The sequence below is a fragment of the Diabrotica virgifera genome, chromosome 2, assembly GCF_917563875.1.
Source record: "Diabrotica virgifera virgifera chromosome 2, PGI_DIABVI_V3a".
Classification (NCBI taxonomy): Eukaryota; Metazoa; Arthropoda; class Insecta; order Coleoptera; family Chrysomelidae; genus Diabrotica; species Diabrotica virgifera.
In genome coordinates this window covers 19,804,645-19,829,272 of record NC_065444.1, presented here as the reverse complement: position 1 = coordinate 19,829,272, position 24,628 = coordinate 19,804,645, and the positions used below count along the sequence as shown (strand labels likewise).

Sequence of the window (24,628 nt, the reverse complement as noted above, 5' to 3'; positions counted from 1 at the left end):
CATTCTCTCCTAGAGGTAAAGTGCTCAAAATCCGTCCCCCGTCCTAAATTCGTCCACCACTGTAACTTCTATTGACAGTACTGCAACCTTGCGAGAGAGTAAGGAAACTCTTCAGAACGATTCAGTTTACTAGTGGCAGTGGCGTAGATTGTTGTTCTGCTCATTTACTCTTTAATTTTTCATAAATAGTTTTCGTGGTAGCTTGCTACAGTGTGTAATGTTTTGAATCATCTCTTGTAGGTCGTCACTGTATTTCTCCAAATTTGCATTGTTCAATGCATATCACAATGCCCATCACTTTTTTGCCGCTTAGTTAATTTTTTCCTTTAGATGTTGATACATTTCTGTTGCGGTCCATTCTTCGTTTATCTGTATCATATGCTGTAGCCTATCCTGATACATATAGTGTTCGAATACTAAATTTGTATAGAAGTTCTACTTTATGTCTCGTATAAGTATAAAGTTTATATTTGTTTATATATTTTGAAAACATTAACCTATGCTTTTGTGATTATTCTGAAAAAGGGGCCTTGGAGTGCTTAACAAGCTCTCAAAATGATAGCTCAGGTTATCAATTAATTTAAAAGTAATTTGAATTGTTTATCCCCTAGATTATTTTTTTGTAATGACATAAGACATAAAATAATAAAGAGACGGTCAGTCTTAGTAGTCTAGGTGTGCCGTCATACTGTATAGAAGGTGAAGACTAGAAGTCTAAAAGGACTAAATAGAGTCCTCGGTACGGCATTATGGGCGACCAACTACAAGAACTATGGGCCATTCCACGAACATACGCCTGTTTTGGATTACTTCGACAACGAATATTTTACTGTGCAAAATAAGAAGAACGAAAGTAAATTGCAAATTCCATTGTTGTTTATTGGAATAATTATTAGCGCCATTTACTTTCGTACTTCTTATGTTGCACAGTAAAATATTCGTTGTCGAAATAATCCAATACAGGCGTATGTTCGTGGAATGGCCTATATATTTTTTCTCCAAATTTAAATGGAAACTTATTTTTGCAAAATAAGATTAGTTATATTTTTGACGAGCTTCATTGGACTAAGAAGAAAAATGTTCTCTTTCTATGAAGCAGCTCCATCAAGTGTCCCATTAACTATTATAAAAATGATCTTAATGGCATTTGTTCAACGATGGATTGGCAGATATAGTGATTATTTAATGGCACCAACAAATTCCGAGTATTATTCTCTTAGTTTTTATTTTTGTGAATATATTATGAAGTCCTTAGTTTTATAAATCAGTGGATTGTCTACTGATACTCACGAATCCAATAAACTTATCTATCCGACTTTTAAAATATATCAAGTCTGTGTTCATAGACATATTATTATAATACTTATAAATTAAGATCACTAAGATCACTTATGATAATTTTAGTGTAAAATACGCAAAAATACAGCAAACCGTCTCTGATTTGTTAGCTTAATAATTTATTTACATAGCATAAAAATCAATATTTATTTACCTTTAGTGTATTTTGCTATTATTATCTTCACTATTTATTCGGCGAGTGAGAAAGCAAGTCCTTGGACATTGATCAGATTCCGATACGCTAGCCAGAGCAAATTGATTCCACTTACCAATTTTATCTTAAAAATCATCATTAAACTATTTAATTTGAATGAATCTTTACCATGGCTTCTTTGTTCGCGGTCAAAGTTCATGATGTAATAATTTTATTATGGGTTTATGTTTATCTACATATATTGGATTTTTTTATAAGGATTAAGTATTAAAAAAACAAAACACATCGGAAAATCCTAGGGATATTATTATTAATTTCAATTGAATTTGTATATTTGCCCACCCTGTAGGATTTTGTGAGCAACACAAAACGGCAAAAGTGATAACGACTATCGGACAAAGTTTTTTACAGGAGAGGAAAAAACTATAGTTTTTATACCGCAGTAAAAAATGTTCTGGTAGTTTCGATTTTGTTCGTGCTATAAAGTTCTTGTTTAGCTACTGCATTGAAAATAGTGTTTTTTTTATCACGGAACGACGTCATTTAACTTTGAGATAAATAGGGCGGTAGGCCTTCTTCAATGTGGCAAGCGGCAAACTAATCTTCTTCTTCTTCTTCTTCTTATTCGTGCCACTAGAATTACGCCTGTTTGTCTGCCTCTTATTCTGTTTCAGTTGTTGTTGACTGTACATTGTCTTTCCACCTTTTCGGCGGCCTTCCAACGGGTCTTCTGCTATACGGCTTGTTGTTTTTCCAGATGTTCGCTAATCTATCTGGTTTCATTCGGTTTACATGTTCGTTCCAGTTTTTTTTTTCTTGTTTTTATCCACCTGTTAGTATTTTGAATTTGGCATCGTTCTCGTATACTTATGTTGCTTTGTCTGTCTCTTAATGATACGCCCGCTATTGGTCTTAATACTTTCATTTCGATATTGTTGATTTGTTGTTTCGTCTTTTTTGTATCGGTCCTTGTCTCCGCTGCATATGTTAGGATAGGTCTTACTGTTGTCTTGACTTGTTGACTTTTATTTTGCTTTCCGTGGACAGATATTTGTTTCTGCATATGGTTTCTCGGAGGCAACCACTTACTCTTGCCGCTTTTGTCGCTTGTGTTGTGGTCTCTGTTCTTATATTCCTGTCACTAGTGATCTCTACTCCTAGGTAATTGAATTTCATTACTTGTTCTACAATTTTGCCGTCTATTTCTAACTTGCATCTACGCGGCTCTTTACTTATACATTTAGTTTTTTCTACTGATATTTTCATATTATAGCCCAGTAAATGAACGGGAAATTCGGCGATACCGTGTAATTTTCAGGGCCAACTCCGAATTGCATGAAAATTTGGATTTAGGTTCTACTTACCCTCCACTTCAAAGTTGAAATTGTGCCGTTGGTTGCTTTTACTTGGGTGGTGACACTCACCCCTTCTCGGGGGTGAAAAAACATACGTTCAAGATAAGACCGGAAATGGATAAATTGACTGATTTTAAGCAACTTTTGTTCTATAGAGTTTTTTACGTAAGTCAATAATTTTCGAGTTGTTTTCCATTGAAAATGTTGATTTTTCAACAAAAAATCTACTAAACTAAAAAAACTACGTTTTCAGACGGTTTTTCGCAAATAACTCAAAAAGTAAATGTTTTATCAAAAAAAGTATCCTTAACAAAAGTGTAGCTTATAAAAAACCCAAAAAAATTTTGTATCAGTGAAGTCTCTTAATCAAATAAAAACAAAGTTGTAGCTCATGAACCATACGTTTTTATTCGTCTAATTTAAAATCGAATATTTCAAGGTGAAATCACCGAAAAATTAAGCAATTTATGGGAAAAACCCATTTAAACTTTTAAGTGTTTATAAAAAGCTTTGTTCTAATTGTTAACACAAGTTTTAGCATTAAAAATAAGCGAGTTACGCTCAAAATGAAGTTGGCCCTCTTTTTTCTTTGTAAAAAATCATGAAAATCTCGCCGTGTTCAGCTCCCCAAATGAAATGAATCGCTACCGCTTTACAAACAATTTCTTTTATCTATCTATTTTTTATATAATCTGTCAGTCTCACTGGTTTAAAGTGTTTATTTTTGAAAGGGTTATAATCGAGAAAGCTCGAATAGGTCACTAATCACGAGTGTATTCAAATTTTGAACAGCCATATCTTAACCAATTTTTGTCTTACGGAGAAACTAAACGAAACTAAATAGCATATTTATAATAGCAAAACCTACATTCTTTTACTCTTTAAGATTTTTCTTATCACTAATACTTTTTAAGTTATTTTGAAAAAATGAAATGTTTTCAAAAAATAAGCACTTCAAACCAATCAAACTTACAGATCATATAAACAATACACATACAGTTAAAATAGATGGTAAAGCCAAACGATTAATTTCATTTAGGGTGCTAAATAGGGGGAGGTTTTCACGATTATTTTTTACCAAAAAAAGGGGCCAAATTTTTTTCAGTGTAACTCGTTTATTTTTGATGCTGTAAACTTTTGTAAAAACAAATAATAAGCTTTTTTTCGTTACTTTAAAAATGTTAATAAGGTTTTCCCGAAAAACGCTTCTTTCTTCGGTGATTTCGCGTTGAATTATTCGATTTGGAATTAGACGAATAAGAACGTATATTTCATGAGCTACAACTTTGCTTCTCCTCAATTTGTAGACTTTACTGGTACAACATTTTTTTCGTTTTTTTATAGGTTACACCTTCGCTAAAAATATTTTTTTCGATAAAATATTTACTTTTTGAGTTATTTGGGAAAAACGGTCTGAAAATGTAGTTTTTTTGTCGAAAAATCAACATTTTAAATCGCGAATAACTCGAAAAGTATTGACTTGCGTAAAAAACTTTATAGAACAAAAGGTGCTTAAAATAAGTCAATTTATCTATTTCCGGCCTTATTTTAAACACGCGTTTTTCACCAACCGAGAAGGGGTAAATGTCACCCCCCAAGTAAAAGCAACCAACAGCACAAATTCAACTTTGAAGTGGAGGGTAAGTAGAACCTAAATCCAAATTTTCATAAAATTCGGAGTGCCCCTGGAAATTACACTCCAAAACGGTCATTTATTGGGCTGTTAAGTTTATTTGCTGTGACATTGAAAGTGTGGAGCTGGCTTTGTAGGTCATCCTCGTTATCAGCAATTAGTACTGCATCATCGCCATAGCATAGTATTGTGATTTTATGCATTCCCATGCCGTATCCATATCGTTTTCTTACTTTGTGAACTATTTGATTCATCACCATATTGAATAACAATGGGCTGAGTGAGTCTCCTTGGCGGATTCCTTGGCAAACTAATGTGGATGAGCGAATGGAAACGTTTCTCAAAGTGTTGTATTCATTGTGACCGAGTTTTTGTGACACTGGAAGTTCAGCCGAACGTCATGTAGGAGGTAAGCGTACTACAACTGCAGCTCAAGACCAATTTTTAGTTTACCTGAGCAGCGGGCATACCAGGTAACCATAGGCCGTGATACTGTAATAAATCGTCTCCTTGAAGCCAATCTCCACAGTTGAATGCCATTGAGAGGTCCTTCTATCTCCAGAGGTAATCACGCTGCAAGAGTCGAATGGTGCCAAGAACGGCATAACTGGGATGCAAATCATTGGGCTACAGTTTTATTTTGCGAGGAATCTAGATTTGGATTTCATCCAGATCCTCGTCTAGCAAGAGTGTGGAAACGATCTGGAAATGTAGAATGCTTAAAATATGTCTAGGAGGTTTACACATAAAGAAGTGTTTTAGTAATGGTATGGAGTGGAATAATAGTCGGTGGCAGAACGGACCTTGCTTTGCTAAACCACTTCCTTACAGCTCAGCAGTACCTCGACACCATTCTACAACCTAATCGTTCATCCGTCTGCTGATGGGTATTGACTTTGGTCACAACTTACACCTCATGCTCGTTCACATGTTACACACCAAGTGATATACTGGCTTACCAACGAAGATATTGATGTGTTGCCTTGGCCAGCACAATTCCCGACCTGAAACCCATCGAGAATGTATGAGACATACTTCAGTAAAGAATTACTTCACATATAGGTAACATAAACACATCATTTCGTCTCCGAAAGTGCCTGATTAAAGAATGGACAAACGTACCTCTAAAGCAGGGGTTCCCAAACTTTTTTGTACCACGCCCCCTTTTTTTAAAGAAAGCTTCTCGCGCCCCCCCCCTTACAATAAATTGTATGCGCCTAAATAGGAACAAAACAAAAACTAATAAGTATTAGCTTGAAAACAAAACATTTATTTATTCTGCCATAAGATACAACAATATCAGTTTCCATAAAAAGAAAAATTATTAATAAAAGAAAAATAGATTATGTTGCTTAGTGAGATAAATGTGCTTGCATTTTATTTACTAGGATTCCTAGGCTGAGTTTTAGTAAGTGCACAGCACAAGTCACTAGCAACATCAAGTTTATTCCGATACTTTGTTTTAATTGCCACAAGTGTTGAAAATCGCACAAATAGTTACTTGAAAAAGGCAAATATAAATGAAGAGCTTCCCGTGATACACTAAGATACACTTTGAAATATTTTAACCAAAATGAAGGTTTGGCCATTATAACAAAGTATTTGGCAGAGGAATCGTGCAAAAAATCATTTGGATTTATTTGCAAAGCATCTTCTTGGAGTGATTCATGCAGGGAGTCTATGTTGACATGGAATGGATCAGTTGACATTCTGTAAATAAAATTGTCACAGGTGTTTGGGAAGTATTTCTGGAACTCTTCAATTAGGCTCTCCAAATGGTTTGATATTTGGATTTTCAAACTTGATCCTTCATAAATGTCCTTTCCTCTGCGTGTTTCTTCTGAGATTGGCTCTACTTTAGAGAAATTTGAATAATTTCAGGGATTTGCTGATATATTACGCCTCCAAAGTGGAAAGCCTCCATCACAATGAGTAACTACTATATTTGAGTCTCCACCCTGCAGTTTTAGGTTGAGGATGTTCAACGAGTCAAAGATGTCTGAAAAATAAGCCAATATTACTTGGGTACAATGTTTTTTGAAGGCCATGTTTAGCTCATTTTGCTTTTGATGTTTCAAGGTGATTACTTCATCTCAAAGGTCAAATAATCTTGCCAACATGTTTCCTTTTGAGAGCCATCGTACTTCTGTATGAAGTAGCAGTGTTTTGTGATCACTTTCTAAATCTTCACAAAGCGTTTTAAACAGTCGAGTATTTAACGAACTCTTTTTTTATGTACTTCACTACTTTAATACACAACTTTAAGACAGCCATACGTTCATTTGGAAGGGGTTTTGCTGCCAAGGCTTGTCGATGTATAAAACAATGTATCCCAATCACACCAGCATTTTTCTCTATTACTAATTGCAAATAGCCTGAGCGAGAACCTAGCATTGAAGGTGCGCCATTTGTACATAAACTGATCAGTTTTTGTCAAGAAAGTTCATGTTTGTCAAAAAACTCTCACACTGCTTTCATAACATTAATAGCTTTTGTCGTGGTCTCCAGTCTCCAACTCTGTAGAAAAGAGTAGCTTGTCTTTCATTCTTTCGTTTTGAATATACCGAACATAAACAATTAACTGATAACATTGTGCTATGTCAGTACTCTCGTCTAGCTGAATAGCAAAAAATGGCGATTATTTTACTGCATCAACTACCTGGTTTTGTACGTCTTCGGTCATATCATTAATGCGGTGTTACATGCACAGTGTTGTCAGAAAGAGGTATTTGAGATAACTTTTGCTTACTCTGCGCTACCAGACACAGTTTGACAAGCGGTTAATATTGAATTTTAGAAAAATATAACTAAATTTATTTTAATGTTCAACTTGTCTCGCGCCCCCCCTGATATGTTCTCACGCCCCCCAGGGGATGCGCGCCCCCCAGTTTGGGAACCGCTGCTCTAAAGGATGTCGACACCGACAATCATATTATTTTGTCCATGAGCGACAAAAAATGTAGAACCGTAATAAACCAGGGTGGACGCCATACTTTATATTAATTTTGTTTTTTTATTATCATATTTTGTGATGACGTATTTTTTAATTTTACTTTCTTATGCATTCTTCTTATTTTTGAAAATTCAACAAATTTTGTTGTATATCCTTCTTCTAAAAGTGCCCTCTCCTCAATGAATGTTGGCTACTAAATACATTGGCAAACTCTTCTCTGTCTTCAGCTGTTTTTATTAGCTGTTCAAAATTTAGCCCTATCCATTGTCGGATGTTTCTCAGCCGCGATTATTTTTTCCTTCTTAGTCCTCTCTGTCCCTCGATATTTCCTTTCACTATACGTTGAGTTTATTGGTACTTATTATTTCGCAGTATGTGACATAGGTATGATGTTTTTCTAACTTTCACTGTGTTGAAAAGTTCTCGTTGGTGACTTATTCTATGCAGCAGTTCCTCGTTTGAGGTATGCGATATCCATGAAATTTTGATGAGTCTCCGGTAGATCTACATTTCAAAAGCCTCCAATTTATTAACGGTTCATGTTTTAAGGGTCGACGTTAGTGACGTTGAAAAAGTAACTATTCGTTACAAAGTACTCGATACTTCCGAATACCGAAAGTAACGATTACTATACAGAGAGGTAAATCGTTACTTTGATTACTTTGATACTCTGATTACTTCGTACCAATCGTATCAGAGCGAGTACCCATTTTGATTTTGAGTAATGTATCTACTCGGTTGATATCGGTTGATATCGGAGTCGGACCGGTATTCCACAAGTGTTCGGTATCAGTACAGTTAACTAAAATTTTTTCTATGAAGGGCGAAGGCTATGAAGAGTTTTACAGGATTACAGGCAGAGAACAATAACCACAGAGAAACGACACGCCTTTGATCTTTCGTGGCTAAGCCGACAACAACCAGAAAGCAACCAGAGCGGCCATCGAAGCAATAGTCAGTAGGCATATCACACAATATAAATTCGTAAATAAAATTAAACATTTATGTTGACTTTCAATAAATATAAAATATCTCACCGAGAAAAAAGTTGCGTACAGGGCCGGCTTTTGTTGGCATTCTTTATAATAATGGAATTATTTTTGATTTACAAAAGGTTGCAAATATATCGCACAATGCAAAGTAATGGTGAAAATCATATGGATTGGAACCATAAATGAAAATACCTTTTTGTTTATCCTGATTTTGGCATTGAAAGACCAATAATAAAATATATCTATTTATTACGGTAGGTGTGACATTCACTGCTTGTTTTTGGCTTGGCTGATACAAGATATAATTTGTTCGTCGAGGTATTTCCTAATAAATTATATTTTTTAATATAGGTTATCGAAAAAAAAAACACAGCCATTGTAACGGCCACGGAAATGTCACAAACTCTGAAAGTTCCAATTCTCTTTGGGTGACAAATGTTCGTGATCGATAACAAGAAACTTTATGTTGAAATTGAATGTCAATATTGTTCTTGTCTTGGAAACCTATCAAAAGTACATTTTTCCTTTAAAGTCGAATACCGGAGCAAACGAATAAAAACCCAAGAAGTACTGTAAGAGTATATTTCTATAAATATAAATAGGCAACAATCTAAACAATAATAAAAAAAGTCTTATACGAATCGTTACAATTACACCGATTTGTAACATTACATACACTACATACATTCAGTATCATTGTAAATCCAAGATGTCCACCGCTATAAAATGGCGGATTACATATTTTTCACAACTACTTCAATATGGGTATCAAATAAAAGTGCTTGACTATTAATAAAGAGTTCATTATAGAAAATCCAAAAGGGCCGCCAAAAAAAAACAGAGTTTGATTCGTACAGCCCGTATACAATGAAAATTTACCTGTTTAGCAATAATATGATTACAGCGGTATTGTTTAAGAATCAAGCTACAACATATTAAGAAATCACTTAAATCGGCCAACAGGTTTAGGAAATACGAGATATCAAAATGACCAAATTTTTAAATGGGCTGATTTCTATGCACGCAAGTTTATTTCTCCCTCGCTTTTTTGCGGCACTCCCCATCGGCTCGTGCCAACAAACTTCTGCGCTCGTGAGAAATATGTGTTTTTTCTCACTTGTTGTACAATATACTATTTTTAACTGAAATGTACACAAACCTAAAACGATAATCTTTTTTGGTGGTTCTTGAATATCTCCACCGTGGTCAATTATATTGCTTATATTGCATGGAAATATTGTAGGTACTGCGTCAGAGACTAATGTTTTTCTTGTACCTATTTCCTTTTAAAATAAGCTTGTCTTCAAGGTGCAGTTCACAAATCCTATAACTATTATATAGTGAATCCATTTTAAATAGCAAATCTTGTCTGTTACAAGCTTTTATCCATGCTTGGGCACTACAAATGTTAAACAAAGAATTTATAGATTTTTAGATAGAAAGATATTTTTAAATTTTATGGACTATATATGGACTCTGATATATCTTTGGAGCAAAAGTATGAAGACATTTTACATTTAATTCTCTCCATGTTTCATAATTTGACAATTTTTCTTGAAGTTGAATTTTATCTCTGTATTTTAAATAATAGTAATAATAATAGTTTTAATATTTTAAATAGCTCTAAGCAGTACAAATATTGCCGAACGTCAAGAACCTAAAGCTTGTCACGCACGGGGACCTATACTATAATATTCGGTGATAAGTGCGCTAATACCCGAAAAAATAACGCAAAAAACGGAAAACATAATACGTTGTGAAATAAAACACAAGACTACAATATAATATCGATGTATCCACCTTTGTACCTTCCATCCACAAAAGACATGTTAAACTAAAAAATCGTCTATTTTCTTTGTTTCTAAAGATATCAGGTACATTCAAAAAACAAAATGTTAACAAAACATATGACTACAATACGATTTAGATGTATACTCCGATCGATATATTTAATCTTTGTTATATTTAACGAATTAAAAGTTGGCAGTATTTTTGTATACTGCACTGCAGAAGGTAGATAAGTATTTAATTTTTTCATAATTTAATGTAAGTTTGTTAATTTGCAACCGTGTTTTTGCAATTTTGAAGTCTTGTTCTGCTATAATTTTAAGATTTTCAAAATTATCGCCCCAATTATGTCTCCAACAATTTTTAGTTTGAATAGTATTTTTTTGCGTCGTTTAAATCAGATCAGAAATTGTCGTGTATATAGAACTCTTTATATATTTTTATTTTATAAAAATAGAATATCTTGGAATGCGATGACACCCGGACAACATCTGTTTTGACCTGGTTGGCCCTTTGCAGACTTGCGTCTGTTATGAAATACATGCACTGACACCAAATTTATTATTTTTTGAAATATCCGTTGCTTGGCAGAACGAAGTTTAGTTTTTTTATGCATTACTTAGGGGTAATGTATACAAGAAAATGAATCACTTTCGTTATGATTTATTATCAATAATATTTAATCAAGTCAAATTAAGACTATTAGAAACCTAATAACTAATATGTATAAATTACAAAGCAATAACAATTACCTGTTATTATTCTTAGGAAATCTAAATAAACTTATTCCTCTTCCTGTCGCAGAGGAACATCCGTGAACCACACACGAGTAACCAGACATTTTAACTATTATGTATAATTATTATATAAATGCTCAAACAAACTTGTTAAGTCGAGTATTTACCATACACGCCTACGGACTATCGTAAAACAACCAGAGCGACAGAATTAGCTGGAATTAGCATGTGTTGGGAACACTTAAAGCAACCAGGTTCACGCATGCGTCTACAAAAACAGTACACGTTTTAAGTACGGTCGTGACGCTTCTCTGTGGTTATTGTTCTCTGATTACAGGGCGCTGAGAAACAGAGAGAGGTATATCATTTAACAAAGCATGCACCCAGAAACAGATGTCTATACGATTTGTCGAGGTAGATAATTCACAGAATTTCACAGATGTTACTTCTTTTGAAAATAAAAATGCAACACATTAGATTTTAATAATAAATATACACTATTCTTATCAGGCCTAGAAAAAAAATAGCTTAGATTGACCGGAAAATATGTAGAAATGATAATATTTCTAGACCATGATCATACACTTTAATTTTACATGTAGGCTTTGTTTTTATTAGACCATTAGTCCAGGGCGCATCTGTTTTGAGATGGACGTTGAGAGGTGACTCAAATTTTTTTGCAGAAATTGTTTGAAAATAAATCAAATAATGATATTTGAGTTATCCTCCCACTCAAAATGGTCCGGAACATTGGTTAAATAATCAAAATGTCAAAAAATGAAGGAAAAATTCGATTTTTTTCTTCGTGTTTTGATTATAACTTTAAAAGTGTTCATTTACGAGAAAAGTTGAACTGACATAAAAGTTGCGTAATTAAATTTTCTACAATATAGATTTGATTAAAAATTTAAAAAATAGTCAACCTTGTTGCAAAATAGCAATAATTGCGAAAAAATCCATACAAAAACACGTATTCGCATTTTACATTTTTCAACCATTTACGCTACACTTAGGATCTTCGTATTTTACCCAAAAAAACTTTATGATATAGTTAAATCACACTGTAAATTTCATTAAGATCGGTTTAATAGATTTTGCAAAATAAATTTTGCAATCCAGCTTTCGCAAAAAAATATCATTTTTTTAAAATGTTGCAGGACTGAAAATAAAGCAGATAGCAAGTTGAATTTTTTTTTACTAATATAAGTGTACTGTACCTCTCATTTGAAATTTGCAAAATTAAAATCGATGAATTATTACGGCGTCAGGAAATTTATTAAATAAACATTAATTTTTGGTGCTACGCGCAGGTAGTCCTGTCGCCAGGGGGGGTACAACGGCCTCCTTAATTCAGATGGACTTACCCAAGTTTTTTTTATATATTTTGACCCGCAGAATACGAATTTTTTGGGTAACAGTTGATCCGGATGTCGATAAGATTGTTATAGACAAAGAACTTGAGGAATTACATAACAGCGATTTCTCGCAAAACGAAATATCTTTTTGTATTTTTTGGGTCATTTTAAGCAAAAAATATTCCTACAATTTTTTTCGTAGAATGCATAGTTTTCGAGATAACCGCGGTTGAACTTTCAAAAAATCGAAAAATTGTAATTTTTGAACCCGAATAACTTTTGATTAAAAAATAAAGTAGCAATTCTGCTTACCGCATTTGAAAGTTTAAGTCAAATTATATCGGTTTTGATTATTTGCATTGCTACAAATTTATTATTTTATTGTTAAACAAAGTTATAAACACCTAGTATGTGAGTGATGTTTTCAATGATTTCTCATTTAAAATCGAATGAGTAGGTAGAGTAGCTATAAGTGCAAGCGAGGCAATTTCTACGTAGCATGCGTTAAAACGCATGTATTAGGTACGGGAAACACTATGTATTTATAGATTTGTTTAACAATAAAAAAATTAATTCTTAGCAATTCAAATAATCAAAACCGATATAATTTGACTTAAACTTTCAAATGCGGTAAGCAGAATTGCTACTTTATTTTTTAATCAAAAGTTATTCGGGTTCAAAAATTGCAATTTTTCGATTTTTTTAAAGTTCAACCGCGGTTATCTCGAAAACTATGCATTCTACGAAAAAACTTGTAGGAATATTTTTTGCTTAAAATGACCCAAAAAATACAAAAAGATGTTTTGTTTTGCGAGAAATCGCTGTTATGTAATTCCTCAAGTTCTTTGTCTACAACAATCTTATCGACATCCGGATCAACTGTTACCCAAAAAATTCGTATTCTACGGGTCAAAATATATAAAAAAAACTTGGGTAAGTCCATCTGAATTAAAGAGGCCGTTGTACCCCCCCTGGCGACAGGACTAAGGACAGCGGTGTTCGATTCACATAAGTTGATTTCCACCAAAGTTTCTTCCAATCTTTATCTAATATATTATTTTCTTACTCTATATTTTGTTGTATTTTAATATTTTAATTCCACAAAAATCAAACTAATTTTATTATTGTTTGTGAAATATTGTTTAAACAATTGCATATGTTCAAAAATAATAAACTTTTATTCTCTAAGTTAAAATATATGAACAAAGAAAGTTTTTGCTAAAAAAAGTGTTGTGTCAAAGGATAGAGTATGTGTTTTTATTTTGCAATAAACAAATTTATTTATTTATATCGAAATGCAATAAAAATTAAAATGTATCAATCATTTCAAAGGTCATTGGAATGCCCAATCAGAGCAAACTATCCGCTCTCCTGCGCGTAGCACCAATAATTAATATTTATTTAAAAAAATTTCTGACGCCGTGGTAGTTAATCGATTTTAATATTGCAAATGAAAGGTACCGTACACTTCTATACACAAATAAAATTTCAACTTGCTATCTGCTTTATTTTCAGTCCTGTAACATTTTGAAAAAATGAATTTTTTTTGCGAAAGCTGGATTTCAAAATTTATTTTGCAAAATCTGTTAAACCGATCTTAATGAAATTTACAGTATTGTTTTATAATATCATAAAGTTTTTCTGTGTGAAATATGAAGGTCCTAAGTATAGCACAAATTGTTGAAAAACGTAAAATGCGAATACTTGTCTTTGGATGGTTTTTTCGCAATTATTGCTATTTTGCAACAAGGGTGACTATTTTTTAAATTTTTAACCAATTCTATATTATAGGAAATTTAATTACGCAACTTTTATGTCAGTACAACTTTTCTCGGAAATGAACACTTTTAAAGTTATAATCAAAAAACGAAGAAACAAAATCGAAGTTTTCCTTCATATTTTGACATTTTGATTATTTAAACAATGTTCCGGACCATTTTGAGTGGGAGGATAACTCAAATATTATTATTTGAGTTATTTTCAAGCAATTTCTGCAAAAAAATTTGAATCACCTCTTAACGTCCAAATGTACTAATATTTTTACAGATGCGCCCTGGTCTACAGGGCATTTAACACTAAAAACACAGGAATACATATATTTTTAGATATAGTAGGTACATAGAGACTTACAACTTTTTGCATTAAGTCTACAATACAAAAATAGGTGGAAATGCATTATTACATTTTAAAGTGTATAAAATGCATCGAAAAATGCATAAACATGTCAAAATCAGTATATTATTGGCCTTTTCTTAATTCGGGGTATTTGGGGTCACTGAACACGAATTTGCAATCAGAACCGACCTCCGAAGCACCTGGGTGCCCAGGGTTACTGCTAAGGTACGTCATCTAGAGTTTCGAGGGTTTGTTTTTGGCACTTACTCGAGATTACTGATATTGTGGAGCAGCAATGAGAGAAAAATTATTACATATCATTTAATTTCTCTTCATTAAATAGATAGGTGCAGGTCGTTATATCGGATCTTATACTTAACGATCTTATACGAAATACTGAGGAATGCGATTCTCGATGATTACCTGTACTAAATACAAAAGTAACAAAAGTAATCAAAGTAATCAAAGTAACGAATACTTTAAATGATTACTTTATACAAAAGTAACGATTTGTAACGAATACTCGAAAGTAACCCGACGTTTTAACTGCATAGAGAAGAGTCGGCCAGACTTACATACTTATTTTGATATACGTAATCGAAGTCTAGTGTATCAAATCGATATTTATTTATCTAAAACAATTAAAGAAGTCTCTTTCTAAAAATATCCTTAGACTTTTCCGATGTGAGTAGTTTAAACAATATTTGTATAGGTAATTATTTATTTAATTTTGTGATTAAAAGTGTTTTTTCCAAGCGGGGATTTTTTCAATTTATATCACAAAAATGCTCATGTCATCTATTGATATATTGTTAAAGTTTCAATCGCCTGCAGGATAGTCATAAATTAAATTTACTTTGTTAAATAAATTAAGGCTGTAAAGTAAATATTATAAAATTAAATGGTGTGATCCGTCACCCAAAAATAAATTAAGTAAAAAAACAGATATATTATGGTGTCTATGGTTTTCTGGGATTCACTCCGTGATTAATAACTTTGGATTTTAGAAAAACCATTGTTTTCACCACATTTCGGCAAGGTCACACTTGTCATTGTCAAGCCAGATTAGTTCCGCTTCTTATAGATGTTGAAGAGAACTGATATCTAAACCAAATCAGATATCAGATCAGAACTGGTTATGACTAGAGACCGATATATTTTGAAAAATTTTCATATTTTAGTGCAGCCGATATGTGAAACAATTGTGCATTTAATGATAGAAGTATATAATTTGGATCACTTATACTACACATACAAAGGTTCAATTTAAGATACGAGGCCATCTCAGATTTTGCCTTTTACAAAAATGGCGGGCATTCAAAATAGAGACTATACATATTATGTGACTAATAGCACGATAACTTTTGAACGAGACGTCAGATTTCAACCAAATTTGGTATAAAGGTTATTTTTTTGATGTACCTATAAGATCGAGGTCTTGAACCGAAGGAGTCGGTTTACCAGAAGTTATGTTTGTCCTGGTTTTTATGTAAAAATATATTGTTTTTTTTTCAATTCTTTCACCCGGTATGTATTAATTTTTCAAAAAGTTAATACCGCCATTAAAAAGCGCGTAAAAATATTTTTTAGGAAATCTTTTGAACTTTTCAGATATGTTAATTACCATTTAATAAATGCATAAGTATCTTCACATGTGCGGCAGATTCGTACAAATATTATAATTATTGTGCATTTAATGGTAGAAGCACATAGGTACCTACATGTGAAGATTAGTTATGCATTTATTAAATGGTAATTATTATAACTAAAGAGTTCAAAATATTTACTAAAAAAAATTTTACGCTCTTTTCAAAGCCACTATCACCTTTTTGAAAAATTAATATATACAGGGTGAAAGAATTTAAAAAATAAACAACATATTTTTACAAAAAAATCAGGAAAAACACAACTCCTGGTAAACCGATTCTTCGGGTTCAATAGCTCGATCTTATACATCAAAAAAAGAAGCTATATATTAAATTTGGTTGAAATCGGATGTTTCGTTCAAAAGTTATCGTGCTATTAGTCACATATGTATAGTCGCCAATTTGAATGCCCGCCTTTTTTGTAAAAGGCAAAATCTGAGATGGCCTCATATCTAAATTTGAACCTTTTTATGTGTAGTAGGTATGTGCGGTCCAAATTATATGCTTCTACCATTAAATGTACAATAATCCTTATATTTGCACGAATCTGACGCACATAGATACATAATGAAGATAAGTTATGCATTTATTACATGGTAATTAACATAACTAAAAAGTGAAAAATATTTCCTAAAAAATATTTTTAAGCTCTTTTCTATGTCTTTTTTACCTTTTTGAAAAATTAATATATACAGGGTGAAAGAACTGAAAAAACAGCATATTTTTACATAAAAAATCAGGAAAAACACAAGTTCTGGTGAACCGATTCTTCCGCTTCAGGAGCTCCTTCTTATACGTCAAAGAAAGAACAAAGAACCCATGTACCAAATTTGGTTGAAGTGGGACTTTTCGTTTAAAAGTTATCGTGCTATTAGTCACATATGTATCGTCGCCATTTTGAATAGCCGCCATTTTTGTAAAAGGTAAAATCTGAGATGACCTCGTATCTAAATTTTGAACCTTTATATGTGTAGTGGTCCAAATTATATGCTTCTATCATTAAATGCACAATTATTATAATATTTGCACGAACCTGCCGCACTATTTATGATTATTATAGATTATAGATTATAGAATAGCTGTTTTTGACGTTTATAGTTGTCATTGTATTAAAGTTGTAAAAGTTATAAAGTATTGTAATATTTGTGCTGTTTGAATAAAGTTTTTTTAAGCAGCGTAACAATAGTATTAATTAATGTATTTTTTGTATTGAAAAACAATTATTTTGAATAGTTTCATGAGTCACATGACATAAAAGTTACAGATAAGAACGGGCCGGACTAGCCCACGTCTAGAAATTAGGTACCCGCGTGTCTACTAGCGTGGTGCTTATTGCATATCGAATATATTATATTTTATCGTGTCTACCTTAACTTGGCATCAAAAATATTTTAGGTATAGTGATGCAATACTGACGAATAGAACAATATTAAATACCTAGGATCGTATTTCTACCAACTTGCAAAAATGTACATAATTAGTTAGAAACGTGTAATTTTTTATACACTATAAAATTTTTAACAAATGTAAATAAAAAAAAATGAATAACCATTTTTAATTTCGTTGCAAAACGAAACTACAGCCTAACCATATTCTAGTCCAATCAGAGAGTACCGCAAGCACCTCTACCGGTTTCGAAACTTATTAGTCTCTCATCAGAAGGCACATATGCTGCTCTCCCTGATCCAACCAAAACAAACCCCAGCGTGCAGTCCCGGATTACAACGAACGAAATGGCATAGATGCCCTAGCTGCAACTGCTACCAAAAAGGCTAAGTTTTCACTCTAATGACATATAAAACAACATAATGCTATTCCACATACCACCAGAATGAAAACAATGGGAACCTTCTCTGGTTACACCTCCGAGGCTTCTACAATTTGCAAGCCATACGGATGCTGAGACTAAGGAAGATGAGGGAATTCTACAATTTACAATTCACGTCCCATCTGCTCAGCGCGGTAAAGTTCCAACGAGAATGGTTCCCTTCATACTCCACATAGAGTAAATGTAAATCAAAAATGAATAACCATTTTTAATTTCGTTGCAAAACGAAACTACAGCCGAACCATATTCTAGTCCAATCAGAGAGTGCCGCAAGCACCTCTACCGGTTTCGAAACTTATTAGTCTCTCATCAGGAGGCACATATGCTGCTCTCCCTGATCCAACCAAAACAAACCCCAGCGTGCAGTCCCGGATTGCAACGAACGAAATGGCATAGATGCCCTAGCGGCAACTGCTACCAAAAAGACTAAGTTTTCACTCTAATGACATATAAAACAACATAATGCTATTCCACATACCACCAGAATGAAAACAATGGGAACCTTCTCTGGTTACACCTCCGAGGCTTCTACAATTTGCAAGCCATACGGATGCTGAGACTAAGGATATGTGCCTCCTGATGAGAGACTAATAAGTTTCGAAACCGGTAGAGGTGCTTGCGGCACTCTCTGATTGGACTAGAATATGGTTGGGCTGTAGTTTCATTTTGCAACGAAATTAAAAATGGTTATTCATTTTTGATTTACATTTACTCTGTGTGGAGTATGAAGGGAACCATTCTCGTTGGAACTTTACCGCGCTGAGCAGATGGGACGTGAATTGTAAATTGTAGAATTCCCTCATCTTCCTTAGTCTCAGCATCCGTATGGCTTGCAAATTGTAGAAGCCTCGGAGGTGTAACCAGAGAAGGTTCCATTGTTTTCATTCTGGTGGTATGTGGAATAGCATTATGTTGTTTTATATGTCATTAGAGTGAAAACTTAGTCTTTTTGGTAGCAGTTGCCGCTAGGGCATCTATGCCATTTCGTTCGTTGCAATCCGGGACTGCACGCTGGGGTTTGTTTTGGTTGGATCAGGGAGAGCAGCATATGTGCCTCCTGATGAGAGACTAATAAGTTTCGAAACCGGTAGAGGTGCTTGCGGCACTCTCTGATTGGACTAGAATATGGTTCGGCTGTAGTTTCGTTTTGCAACGAAATTAAAAATGGTTATTCATTTTTGATTTACATTTACTCTGTGTGGAGTATGAAGGGAACCATTCCCGTTGGAACTTTACCGCGCTGAGCAGATGGGACGTGAATTGTAAATTGTATAATTCCCTCATCTTCCTTAGTCTCAGCATCCGTATGGCTTGCAAATTGTAGAAGCCTCGGAGGTGTAACCAGAGAAGGTTCCCATTGTTTTCATTCTGGTGGTATGTGGAATAGCATTATGTTGTTTTATATGTCATTAGAGTGAAAACTTAGTCTTTTTTTAAATGTAAATAAATTTAAAGACAATACTTATATTAAGTATATGATACAATGTATCTAATAAAGATACATTGCATGATAAATAATGACATTTTTTCATATAATCGCATGAGGAAGCTGTATTTACATGAAATCGACATTAAAAGTGTAATGATAAAAATGCTAATATGTAACAATACAGGAATATTAATTGTTCAGAGTTGGTTTGACTTTTTTCTCTATTGTGCATTGGGTTAAAATATAATATTATTCATATAAAATATATAATGAATATAGTATACTATGCAACGAATATTTAATTATTTTTTTTTGTCCTTGTTTTGGCACCTTTAGCCACGTAATTACATATAAATATTAGTATACACTAGATCAGGGAAGTAATGTGTAGTGTGTGTGTGTGGTGAGTAAACCTCTTGTTACTTAGTAAAGTCGACTACATAGTCTCTACAAAGAGACGTTTATTAAATCCGAACCACTGCGGTCCCTCAGGCGAGTACCGATCCCACAAGGATAGAAATTATTTTCATTTAGGTATCCTTTATTTCTATTCTATTCTATTTATTCCTTATCTTCATAGGTTTTGGTAAATAACAATCTTAACCACATAGGCTTTTTGATACATCATTAAATATTAATAAATTAAGGATCGGTCTAGATTAATATGTATTTATTTTCGAAAAATTATTTTTGATTAAATAATCATAAATACTAATAAAATTTCACTTATTTTTGTTGCAATTCATGTTTGGATTAAAGAATCAAGAATAACTCACAAATAAAAACAGTTAAGTGTAGGGTGTAGCGAATGCTTAAGAAATGAAAAAGTACCCAAAAATATCATTTAATTACAATGTTCAACTGCAGGGTGTTCCTTTTAAGAAAATTCAGAAAATACTCATTCCGAGTTTCGACCAACCCTGTATATTAAAATTAAACGTTTCGATATTTTAATAATTTTTAACAATAATAGACTATATAAAAAATCATTTGAACATAAATAGAGTTTTTGAGGCAAAAACGTTACAATTCTACAGGGTGTGAATATTGCTACGAAGTTAATAAAAAAACGTAATTATCTTTTAAACTACTACGTACAAAATTACAAAATCTTATATTTTTAGAAAGAAGATATCGAGGAGAATCCAAAAATGTAAAAATATAAAGGGTGTCCCATCTAAAAAAAACGAAGTTGCATACAGGGTGATTGATTAGTGGGGTAAAGCTCAGTAGATCCGCTATAGTAATAGATAGCAATAAAAGTTAATAACAAAAAATGTTAGCCACATTTGAGCTTATCATTACAAAATTAGTTAGAATATTACAGGGTGTCCGATAACACAGTGGCAGACCAAATTTATGATTTTTTAAAAGGAACACCCTATATTTTATTTTAAATTCGAAATCCTGTTAACTTCTTTATTACAAAAATATAAAGGTTTGTTATGTTATACAGAGTGTTTACAAATTTATAACCAATTTTATATGAAAATCGTAACAAGTTCAACTCCCTGTATAACTAAAAATAAGCAAAACAGTAATTATTAATGCCATATTTTTTTTACGTACATATTGTCAAAATTTTAAAGAATGATTGATATTGCTAATTTTCTTTATATCAAATACATGGTGAGTCAAAACGCAAGTACATTATTTTCTCAGTAATTTTAAATGGAACACCCTGTATTTTATATCACTGTTGAAAAGTATCATTACCGTACTTTAATTTTTAGATAACATTTCCTACGTCTAAATTTATTAGTTTTCGAGATATTTTCATTTTTCAATGGACCAGTAGCGTAGCCACCCAAATCACCAGAATTTAATAAACTATACTGATTTTTTTGGGGTCACGTTAATAATGAATTTTATAAAGTACCTCCAACAACAAGGGATGAGATGAAAAATAGAATACAAAGTGTATTTCGATGTGTTAATTTACAAATGCTTCGTAGAGTAAGTAGCTCATTCAATTTTTTAGGCGTGCATAAATGTGTTAGGAGGTAATGTTGAACACCTTATGTAATTAAATATTAAAAATATTTTATTAAAACTAGCTTCTAATTTTTTCAAACATTTTTTTTTGCAAAATGTGTTACTGATAAATTATTTTTCGTTCTTTATTTGTTACATTGTTACATTTACATACAAAAGTAGTGTTTAATTGTCTTCACAAAATGTTGTATTTTGTGTTCGTGTGTTTTTTGTAAAATTTATTACTAATTTTCTTTCTTTACTTGTTACATTTACATAAAAAGTAGTTTTTAATTGTTTCAAAAATGTTGCATGTTGTGGTTGTGTTTTTTTTTGTAAAATGTATTACTAATAAATTATTTTTATTTCTTTATTTGCTAAAGTGTTACATTTATTACCGGATTGATAATAAATAATCGTCAATTGTCAGTTCAGGCATGGCTTACTTAAAATTTAGATAAATTTAGACACCTAAAATAATTTGCTCTGAAAAATTAAAATATCTCGAAAACTAATAAATTTGGACATAGGGAATGTTATATAGAAATTAAAGTACGGTAATGTTACTTTTCAATAACGATATAAAATACAGGGTGTTCTATTTAACATTACTGAGAAAATAATGTATAATCTGTTCGCTAAACTCAGACGCAACTGGCTAGATATTTTAGTCCGTAATTTTGTCAATTTTAGTAAAATTGGCAAAAAATAATTACTAAATAGTTAATAATCATTAAATAGTTAGTAATTTTGCCAATTTTTGCAAAATTGGCAAAAAACAAAAAAATTAACGACTAAAATATCTGGCCAGTTGCGTCTGAGTTCAGCGAACCGACTATACTTGCGTTTTGACTCACCCTGTATTTGATATAAAGAAAATTAGTGAAGCTCAAAGTTTCTTACAATTTTTGTTATTAACTTTTATTGCTATCTATTACTATAGAGGATCTATTGAGCTTTACCCCTCTAATCAATCACCCTGTATAACCGATATAACTGGAAGTAGCAAATAGATGAAAATATTTTCATTAAACAGTCTTCAAGACCCCTTAATTCCAATTTTCAGTATTCAATTACCTTTAGTTCTCGAGATATTTCTAATTGGCCGTTTATCTGCCTCACCCTGTATATGAATAAATAATTTATGTAAAATACTAATTTATAATATTCTTCAATGATATTATGTGTGTATGTTACGTTTTAATTTTTTCAAACCGCAACTATAAAATTTTTTATCGAGATTAGATAAGACTGTTCTATCAAACTATTTAGACTCGATAAAAATGGACTTGCACCGTTTTATTTCAGTTGATCAATGTATTTGTATACATCGTCGTCGAATTTAAATTTGGCCACTTACGATACTGCGGCGTCGTTCAATTTCGTCGAATTCGACTAATTGGCAAAAATTTGGATCGTGTATGACCGTGCATTCAGCAAAATCGTTACAATTTGGCCGTAGACTTAGACAGACTGGCCTGTCTTATGCAGTAGGTACTGCAGAAATTGATAAATATCATCGACGATCTTGTCGAACGACATCGCAGTACCTTAAGTGGCCGGGTTTAGGTACACCGAAAAATTAGACAGCTCTTGTGTCATCAAAAGATTTTGAATTATGGGACAATGTATAATGTATGTGTTAGTTGAAAACAAGAAGTGTATATGGTATAATTGTTTTATAGTAATACGGTGTTTGGCAATATAAATCAGAATGTTTTCATCCGCAACAAGAATATTTGGTAGTGTACAGTGAAGTCGATTATTTATGTAAATAATAAGTAACAAACCCAAGTAGGATACAGTTGAGTTGACGTAAGCTTGAACAACTGGATTTAATTTTCAAAGTATATTTGACATAGGTAAAGGCTAACCACTGAAGTCCTAACCAACAAAATCAATAAACTAACAACTTTATCAGATGAACAACAAGGATTCAGATCCGGAAGATCCTGCGTAGACGCCGTATTTGTACTGAGACAAATCATAGAAAAGGCCATTGAGTACAATAAACCAGCATATCTATGTTTTATAGACCTGACAAAGGCTTTGGATCGCATCCAAGTCGAAGACGTCTTACATTTACTGTATAGAAGAAACATACCTATCAATATTATACAAACCATCGAAAACATCTACTTTCATAATCGAATAGAGGCAAAGATAAATGGAAAACTAACGCAGTTTATACCAGTACAAAGCGGAGTCAGACAAGGTAACTCATTAAGCCCACTGATGTTTAATATAATAATGGACGAAATAATAGAAGCAGTATGTAAAGGTCATGGTTACCGAATGGGGAACAAATAAATCCAAATATTATGTTATGCAGACGACGCCGCATTAATCGCCGAGATAGAAGACGATCTCCAAAGATTAACACACATCTTCAATACAACAGCCAAGAAATACAATATGATAATATCAGCAGAAAAAACCAAATGTATGACAACATCTAAATACCCACATTGCGATGTAAAATCGAAATTGATGGGAAAATAACAAAGCAGGAAGCAAGGTTTAGATATCTGGAAATAGATATAACCAGTTACGGAGATGTTGAAGAGGAACTACGACAACAAAGCTTAAAAGCGAGTAAAGCGACGGCATCTTAATGACACAATCTGGAAGAAAAAACACAAGACAAGACCTAAAAGCAGGAATCTATAAAGCAGCAATTAGACCTATATTAACATACACACAACAATTCTTCTTCTTTAAGTGCCGTCTCCTAATCGGAGGTTGGATATCATCACCACTATCTTTACTCTATCCACCGCTGCTCTAAAGAGTTCTATAGAACTGCATCTAAACCAGTCCCTTAAATTCTTTAACCATGACACTCTCCTTCTTCCTATACTCCTTCCGCCTCTTATCTTTCCCTGTATTATCAGTCTTAGAATTTCATATCGCGGTCCCCTCATTACGTGTCCCAGATATTGTAACTTTCTTATTTTTATTGTGTTTATTATTTCGCATTCTTTACCCATTTCTCGCAGTACTTCCGTGTTCGTTTTCCTCTGTGTCCATGCTATTCTAAGCATTCTTCATTAACACCACATTTCAAATGACTGTAGCTTATTTATGTGTTCTTGCTTTAATGTCCAGCTTTCAAGTCCATATTGTAGTATCGAGAACACGTAGCATCTCAAAGCTCTTGCTCTCAGTTCTAAGCTAAGGTCTTTGTTGCATAGAACTGTTTTCATTTTTACAAACGCATTTCTTGCTATTTCTATCCTGGTCCTTATTTCTGTTGTTTGATCATTTTTCTCTGAAATCCAGGTTCCTAGGTATTTGTATTTATCAACCCTTTCTATCGGTACATTTCCCA

At 32.8% G+C, this 24,628-nt stretch overlaps 1 protein-coding gene across 4 annotated transcripts in view; it reads left to right on the top strand.

The window, feature by feature from the left end:
- The window catches only part of LOC126879981 (elongation of very long chain fatty acids protein-like), a 374,900-nt gene that overhangs the window by 83,670 nt on the left and 266,602 nt on the right, over positions 1 to 24,628 (top strand). The window contains exon 1 of one of the 4 annotated variants that reach the window (XM_050643433.1): positions 23,094 to 23,112. The exons of the other annotated variants lie outside the window; for them this stretch is intronic. The gene's annotated coding sequence lies outside the window, so the exon portion shown is untranslated. Of the gene's footprint in view, positions 1 to 23,093; positions 23,113 to 24,628 lie in introns of those variants that run through there. 4 annotated transcript variants of the gene reach the window in all.